This window comes from Pinus tabuliformis, chromosome X (genome assembly GCF_031772625.1).
Source record: "Pinus tabuliformis cultivar Carrire ecotype Pingquan chromosome X, CPIR1, whole genome shotgun sequence".
Classification (NCBI taxonomy): domain Eukaryota; kingdom Viridiplantae; phylum Streptophyta; class Pinopsida; order Pinales; family Pinaceae; genus Pinus; species Pinus tabuliformis.
This window is the reverse complement of record NC_142308.1, coordinates 130,435,202-130,444,158: the sequence shown is the minus strand read 5'-3', so window position 1 is coordinate 130,444,158 and position 8,957 is coordinate 130,435,202. Positions and strand designations below refer to the sequence as shown.

The 8,957-nt window shown below is 33.9% G+C and overlaps 1 pseudogene; it reads left to right on the top strand.

The window, feature by feature from the left end:
* The first annotated feature begins 7,118 nt into the window (after positions 1-7,118).
* LOC149138777 (cyclin-dependent kinase F-4 pseudogene) lies at positions 7,119-8,141 on the top strand (annotated as a pseudogene).
* The last annotated feature ends 816 nt before the right edge of the window (positions 8,142-8,957 follow it).

Below are 8,957 nucleotides of genomic sequence, written 5' to 3'. Positions count from 1 at the left end.
ATCATCCCCTAAGAAGACATCACCACTATCATATTTTTCATACTCACAGAACCACTCTCTATGGGGAGTGAAGTGAAAGGATGCACCTGAGTCAATCAACCATGCCTCGTGATCTACATGTGTACTTGAAGAAGCCAAGTACACATCCCCACCTTCATCTAAGGTGGTTTTCGCCTCTACAGAAGGAGCCTCATCAGATCCCTTTCCTTTGTCAGGAGATTTAGATTTATAGTCCCTTTTGAGGTGGCCTTCCTTTCCACTTTTGCATCACACCACCTTTGTAGGTTTTCCTAGAGATTTAGATCTCCCACTCGATGAATTATTTTTGTTTTTGTTCTGGGACCGTGCTCGTACAGATAAGGCATCACCATTTTGGTTCTCCATATTTTTCCCTCTCATCTCCTCCATCTACAAGGATGAGACTATTTCATAAAACTGTAAGGCAGTTGCATTGCTACCTATTGCAATAACCAAACTATCCCACGAATATGGTAGAGAACACAAAAAACTGATGCACTTATCTTCATCTGAAATTTTAATATCAACATATGCTAACTGACTTACCACAGTATTAAATGCGTTCAGATGCTCTGTCACCGAGTCTCCATCTTTCATCCTCAGGTTATATATCTTTTCCGCAGGAACAGTTTATTCACCAGAGACTTAGATTGGTAGAAAGTCCCTAACTTGTCCCACAAAGCCTTTGTTGTAGCTTCCCCTGATACATTCAGCAATACTGAATCTGAGACACACAATCATATTGTGCTTTTTTCCTTCCGATCCAACCTCTTCCATTCTTCATCAGACACTCTTGTTGGTTTAGTACCCAGATCTACTGTGATCCACTGATCTTTATCCACCAACAGATCCTCCATCTTGAGTTTCCACAACTCAAAACTATGACTATTAAATTTCTCTATCTCTATCTTTCCACTACTCACCATCTTCTTTCACCACTAGAATCATTCTCTCAGATCTCCCACTGAACAGGGTCTACCATAGGCCTGAGCGAAACCCCTCAGCAACAAAGGCATCCCCTTGAAGCCAAATCTGCTCTGATACCAAATGTAGGTTTTAACCCCGTACAAAAATTACCTACATACGAATTCTAAAACACAGAAAATAAATAATGCGAGAGCAAAACACATAAAACACATATACACAAAGATTTTCCCCTGGATCCCAAAACCGGGACTACCAGCTTGATTTTTCATTATGTTCCTTTCAATGTTACAATACATATTTATACATGCCGGAGTATCCAATACCATAGACCAAAAACCATCACGTCCAATACCATGGACAGAAAACCATCGCATCCAAAAAACATGTGCGAAAATCATGGACAAAACCATAGGCGGGTCTTCCCAACCTAACATAGGGTCCAAAACCAAAATTTTCCGAGGCGCTGCCCCAGACCCCATAAACTGGGGTTACGGGTGCCCCTCAAACCCCCTGTTAACTACGTGGAAAGAATATAACACAACCCAACATATAATGCTTCGATACCACATGAAGAATAATCACAAAGCCATAGAACCATATGCACAACAAATTAACACACAAAAATTAAACTGGTGGAAAAGGCAGAGAGCCATCATCTGGTCTCTCATGCTCATGTAATTCACATTATTCAAATAATTTAATAATACATTTAAATACATGAGTAAGTGGTCTTAAGAAAGGGCATCTATATTAGACTCACTTGGTTGAGACAATTTCTCAACTTACACACTAATTTAGGAGAGCTAGTTGGAGAGGATATCTCATCCAAACTAGACTCCTTAGTTTGAGGAATTCTCATGATTTTATTTATTTAATATAATAATTGGATTTATTATTGATTTTTAAGAGAGCAAGGCTAACAAAATTTATGGTTCCTCCATTTGAAACCATCACATCACATTCTAGTGATGGATATAGGAAGAAATTAGATTCCTTCACTATCTTACAATGAATAAAATTATGGGTATTGCCTAAATCAATGAACACTATTACCTTTGTATTCTTCATATGTCCTTATATCTTAAGAGTTTGATGACTGGTAATTCTAGCCAATGCATTACAAGATATGGTCAAATTCATTTCTTCTTTCTCTAGGGTGTGTTCCTGGTGTATATTCTCTTCTTTTGACATTTTTTGTTCCTTTTCTTCCTCCTCTTCACAATCTACATAAAATAATTTCTTCTCAACACACTTATGACCTTTATTGTATTTTCTATCACAATTGTAACAAAGCCCTCTTGCTCTTGTTTCTTCTAATGTTTGTGGTGTCAACCTTGTGGGTTCTGAAGGTCAGGGGCAACAACACTTCCACCTTTATAGTTGTGAGTGGTAGGCTTCCTTGTTGTCATAATTTTTCTTTCAATTTTTCTTGCCAACCCGAACACATTTTCCAATGAATCAGGTTCCCGAAGGAAAGCCTCATGTCGGATTTTATCCCTTAAATTCCCTATGAACACATCAATCCTATGCTCCTCTGGAATACCATTTACCCTTATATTCAATTTTTAGAAGTCCTCAATGTGCTTCACCATTGAACCCTTATGTTTGAGATTTATCAATTGGCTAAAAAAGGTGTTTCTTTTTGTATCCTCATAATGTGCTATCATTTCTTTTGTAAAAATTACCCAAGTGGCATTTTTTTATGAGATAAAATCCATCGATACCATACAAAATAATTGGGTTCCAAATATAAGTTGCAATGCATACCTTTTGTTTGTTTTGCACATTATGGAGATCCAAATATTGCTCCATTGTAGTATCCATGTTATGGGATCCTTTCCATCAAAATTCCTCATATCGATCTCTTCAATATGGTGGGTCTTCAATCCAATGTTAGAGTCTATGAAATCATAATTAACATTTATTTTGTTCTCATCATGAGTTTCCTTTACTACCCTTTCGTGATTAGTAAGCATTTCTTGTAGCAACTTTGTCAAATCTATCTTCAAATCTTCCATGCTGCATTTGAGTTTTGCTTCTATACCATCCATCTTAGCTTCCATGCCATCTATATTAGCTTCCATTCCATTCTTTAAACCATCCATCTTAGCTTCAATTACTTTATGTGAGAGCCAATTTTTTTGCACTTGGTCTCGTAATTTTGATATATCATGTTGCATTTCTTCCTCTTCTTCATGTGTCATAATAGAGATTTCGGTTTGCTTACTAGGTGTTTCCATTTTCTTTCTTCGGTTCAACAATGAATGATAATTATGCTTCACAATTCCCTTTGAATCACTCCAAACTACTTTCTCAAACAAAACTTATGGAAATTTTAAAAAAAACTACACGTCTTTTTTTTCCTTTGTATGATCACGATCTTGAAACAAATGTAACTCTGTAATTTCGAATCTCCAAGTTCTGAAACTTCATCTTGTGATAGCCCTATAGGTCATCTTTCCAACCCCATAAGTCTGATCATGATTGGATTCTCCAAGAAAGTGTTATACCCAATCTCGTGTGATGACATGATTATAGAATCGTTTATTAGAGTGAACTTGTACGATGTGCCACGTGTCATTGTTTCGACCTTCAGCCCTGAAAATGGTACCCAACAAACTAAAGTGCATCCTATTTCTGTCATCTTTTACAAAATTACAATATAATTATCAAAGAGAAAGTTATGATGAATTTCCCAAGGTGACATGTTTGAGATAGAATTAGGGAGCCTACAAAAACCCCAACTTCCTTAGTTCATATCTCTGAAAATATAGCGGAACAATATCTGAAATTCGGTCACGAGGTTCATCACGATTTCAACTCAAATGGGTTTTAATTTCAGATTCTAAAGCTTCATAGGAAACACATTATAGCAAAAATTGCATGATGACATGTTTGAAGTAGCGAAACTCTAGAATCCAAAGCTCTCATACCAATTGTTATGCATCAAGCTCACAAAATAGAAGAAAAAGATAGATCAATGACTTCAAAAGTAGCCCCTTTGAGGGGGCAACCTCCTTTACATTATCTAAATGAAAAATTCTTGGATGATATAAATGGAAAGACATCCTTTCTATATATAGGAGTCAAAGGGGTCACAATATAATCACAGCCTGCATAACAATAATAATGTAAGGGCACAACAATAACAATAGTGGCCTTCTATGGTGTACAATAATAACAATATGGGGACAACATGGGCACAACAAAAATAATAAGGGGCTACAATGACAATAATAATAAGGGAATACACTAGTATTATAGGGACCTAACATGAAACCACCATTGATTGTTGACCTCTCAAGAACCTCCCCTGCGGAAACCACCTGATTTTCTAGGTTGGTGGGACACTGTGGAACCCGATATTGAGGAACTACCTCACATATCGGTGCCACTCAAGGTGATTTTTAGTGACATGGAACTCCGTGTGGGGACATGGGTGAACCATGTCAGCTATAAGTGGATTCCATGTGGCATTATGTTTGGTTTAACTTCAATAAGCCATAACTTTCAATCAAGGAATTGGGTTGAGATGAAATATATGTCAACTGAAATCCGTTGACCAACTGGATGCGATGGTGATATCACAATTTAATTACTTTTTAGAAAATAAGAATTTATGTAACACAATATTCATAATGGAGTTTGGATATAGGATTAATTCATAGGTGACATCTCTCACCACTTGAGAAAGTACAAGGAGGTGGGAGGGAATGCTACAATATTTCATGCTAATTGAGGAAACATTATACCCTTGGTTGTACTACCCAACTCCCATATATATAAGAGAAATATCCTCTAGTGTTGTGGTATGTACACTATAGAGATAAATAGTCAAAATGATTTTGTAGGAGTGGTTCTAGTATTCCTATGGGTCTTTTAATATACCCAAGGGTATTTGGAAGATAAAATATATAATAAAATTAAATATAATGAATTATGACTTTACTCATACCTACATAGTTGTACACAGGCATCCAACTAAGGTATCCCACTTGTATTCCTTATATGTATGTTTCCTAGCGATAATTTGATTCACTATATGATAAATATCAATGATTATAGGCAATGGAATATGTCTCTAGCCTAAAAAATGACTTTGAAGTTAAGGTTACTATATGTGTTGGGATATGAAGGTGCATTGATAAAGTTTTAGTATATTTGTTTCCAACAAAAAAATTGTATTTTCATATTAAAACAAATATACATGTGGTTGCCAAGCTTGGGCTCTTAAAAAAAGATCAAATTTTTCACTTGATGCAATGATAAAATATTTCAGAAACATCAAATTAAACAAAAATTCACTTATTACAATATATTTTTTAAATGTGGTGGTTCTACATTGATATTTATTTCAAAAGAACACATCCAACATATCATTTGTACTATAGCTCAATTAGAAATAAGTTGAAGTTTGAAATTGGTTATTTCCATTTATGTTTTTGTATTATCTCCTTCAATCATTTGTGCATCCTTAGTGCTTACTAAAACAACATATGTAACTTCTTATTTAGCTCTCTATAGATTGTTGCAAAGATAATGAAATAAAATATGTTTTCCCCTCTCTAATTTTCTCCATTAATAGTGTTGATAATAATGTTATAGTGAAAGTTTCATTTTCCTACTCATTCATAACTTGTACACTATTTGCAAATTTCTATTATATTATTTTTAGAGTTTATGATAGAATACACATTTTTCTTATTTAATTTATCTCTTATAATTGTTTTGAAATTGATCTCATAATGTCTTCTTAGAAATGCATTACCTCCTACTCCACAAATGTTGTGATTGCTATAAACATATCCCATCAAAATAACACTCCAATTTTTCTAATATATATATAAAGTTTGAAGAACATTTTTAATTATTTTCCTTAAATGAAACCCATATTTCTCCATATATAACGTGTAGTTTACTTATTTAAAAAATACCTAAAATTGAAAACCTATATAAATAATAAAATACAAATCACAATATAACATTTACACAAACAAAAACTTATATGGATATTCCCAAAAAAAATATTCGCTAATATTTTTGTTGGGACAACCTCCAAATGAAAAATATTTGGATATAATGACAATCTCAACAAACGTAACATAAAATTAGTCTAACTTTATGACTAATTTCTTACCATAAAAACCTTACCTTAATTATTATTGATTACAATATTAATAGATTTTTACTAATTAATATATATTACACTAATGAATCACAACACGACCATTTAATAAATAAATAAAATTTTCAATAACCTAAAATAAAATATTTACGCTCATTAATCCTATTACCTATTCAATTATTATAAATAGTCAGTTATTTAAGAAAACAATAGACCCTTTTATTATGATCTGAAATATCAATAAGAATGGAGAAAGAGTTATAATGAATATTGCCATGGTTGAACCAGTATAATAGAAATTTGATTTTTAAACAGCATATATTTAATATAAATTTAAAATATTATTAATGTGATATCTGTTGGAATTTTTTTAGTTTTGTGAGTTTTTATTTGTATGTGAAATTGTTTATAATTGTTTTTTAGAGTCGGAAAATCTATCATGTATTAATAGTCTTTTTGGCTACTGTCACCTAAGGCTAACTTATAAATGACTCATTGTTCTTATTCAAAGAAAACCACACCACCTAGAATAACCAGCCATTGATCTGTAAAGGGTAAGCTTTCACTCCTAAGCCAATGGGTCTTGGGCTGTTAGTCTGTTTCTTTATGTGAGGGAAAAGAGCTTGGCTAAAAAGATCTTAGCCAAATAAAAGCAGTTTTAGAACATACTTCAAGCTTGTTGCTTATAATCATTATTTACAATACAAAATGTTAAAAAAAAAAAACTTACCCAAACAAAAACAGTTTTAAGGGATATTCCAAACCCATTACTTATACGGGTTATTTAGTATACTTATTTGATTTGACTTTATCTATTTAAAAAAAAAAACTAACTTTATATCTTTAAGATAGAAAAATATATAAATAAAAACTAAGTTTATATTTTTAAGATAGAAAAATATATTGTGAAAGCCGACCCGAAATTTGGTGCAGAAATCTTTCTTATTTGTATTTATAAGTTTTAACAAAGAATACTTCACTTAATGTATGAATTCGTAAGACTAGTTCGGCACAGGCTCAATGTTGTTATTTTAAAATTTCAGAGCCAATGGATCGTTATGTCATTCTCGGAGAGATTTTGGGCACAGGAACTAATGGAACCGTTGAGAAGGCGACGGAGATAATGACGGGCAATATTTTTGCCATCAAGAAACTCAAGAGAAGTTTCAGTGCGTATGAGGAATGCCTGAATATTGCAGAGGTGAGATGCATGCGAGAATTGGTTCACCCCAATATAGTAAGCCTGTATGAAGTGATAATGGAGAGCAACACATTATATTTGGTACTCGAGTGTATGGATTGTGATTTGACTGAGCTCATGAGACTCAGAGGCCATCCATTCTCAGAGCAAGAAGTGCGCAATTTATTCTTCCAGCTTTTCAAGGGGCTTGCATACATGCACGAGCAAGGATATTGTCACCGAGATCTGAAGCCAAATAACCTATTAGTTTGTGGAGACACCATTAAAATTGCAGATTTTGGGTTGGCTAAAAACCTGCTACTTCAATCAGGGCAGCCACTCCGATCATACGTTGTGACACGTCTCTATCGAGCGCCGGAACTGCTTCTTGGATCCACTGATTATGACTTCGCCATTGACATCTGGGCAATGGGTGTTATCATGGCGCAACTTTTGGCTGGCTGCAATCTCTTTGGTGGCCCACTGGAGGTAAATCAGATTTATAAAATTTGCTCTGTGATTGGATGTCCCAATAGCCAAACATGGCTTCATGGGTTAGCTCTCGCTGCATCTTTGAATTATAATTTTCCAAAAGAGTTTAGGTTTGTGGATGCTACTAAACGGTTGTCCTCTCTCATACCGAGTGTAAGTGCTGAGGCTATAGACCTAATAAAATTAATGTTGTCGTGGGATCCTAACAGCAGACCCACGGCAAGAAAAGCACTCCAGCACCCATTCTTCATTCCCTGTCACATTACCAACAACAACCCAATTCCCCCACCTGTTCTGCAATCTGCTTATCAGAGCCCCATCGAAAAGCATTCAGAAGTTCAGGAGAAAAACGCTCGTCCCAATAATAATGGAGAATATATCCCTTTTAACAGATCATAAAATCTATGCCACAATCCTCCTTCCCCGTTGTGAGTTTCTGCAAGAACTCCCCGTTGCGAGTTACAACAGAAATTGCTGTTGATCAGACCCGTTGAGCTTCAGTTCTGCTGCTCTGCATGCGCTATTTGGCGACAGATCGCTTATAAAAGTCCATGTCGTGCTGCCCATCTCGCAACATCCAATGTGCAACATCCAATGTGAGACCGTTCCCATCATGCGTATCACGTATCAGCCATTGTGAGACCGTTCCCAGGAATTGGACCGAAATAGTTTGGAGATTCAGATGACAACGCAAGTTATTCAATATTCAATAGGAAATAACCGTAATTTCCTTCTGAATTGAGAAATATGTAAGCTAAACGGACCTTAGATTTTACAGTACATTCGTTTAATAAACATGAAAACTGTTTCCCAAATGGTTTACTTTTAAAATTTTCAATTTATTTTTAAATTATATCGGATAATTTTTAAATTTACCAACGTAGATTTATTTTAAATACTGATTCAAAGTAAATTTAGAGGAATCAAATTTCTTCAAGTAAAAATTAAAAAAAAAAAACTCTTTAAAATATAAAATATAAAATATATAAAAGAAATAAAAGTTTCAATTCATTATATATATATAATTTTTTAAAATGATATATAATAGATACATAAGTAACATTAAAATACTTTACAAACATTTTATAGTATAATATGGACATAAATTAGTGAAGTTAGATTTTGAAATGTTTTTTAAAAATATAAGGTTTAAACATCTTACAATTATTTTTTTTACTTTATAATATTTCATTTTTTTATTATAACATACATTAT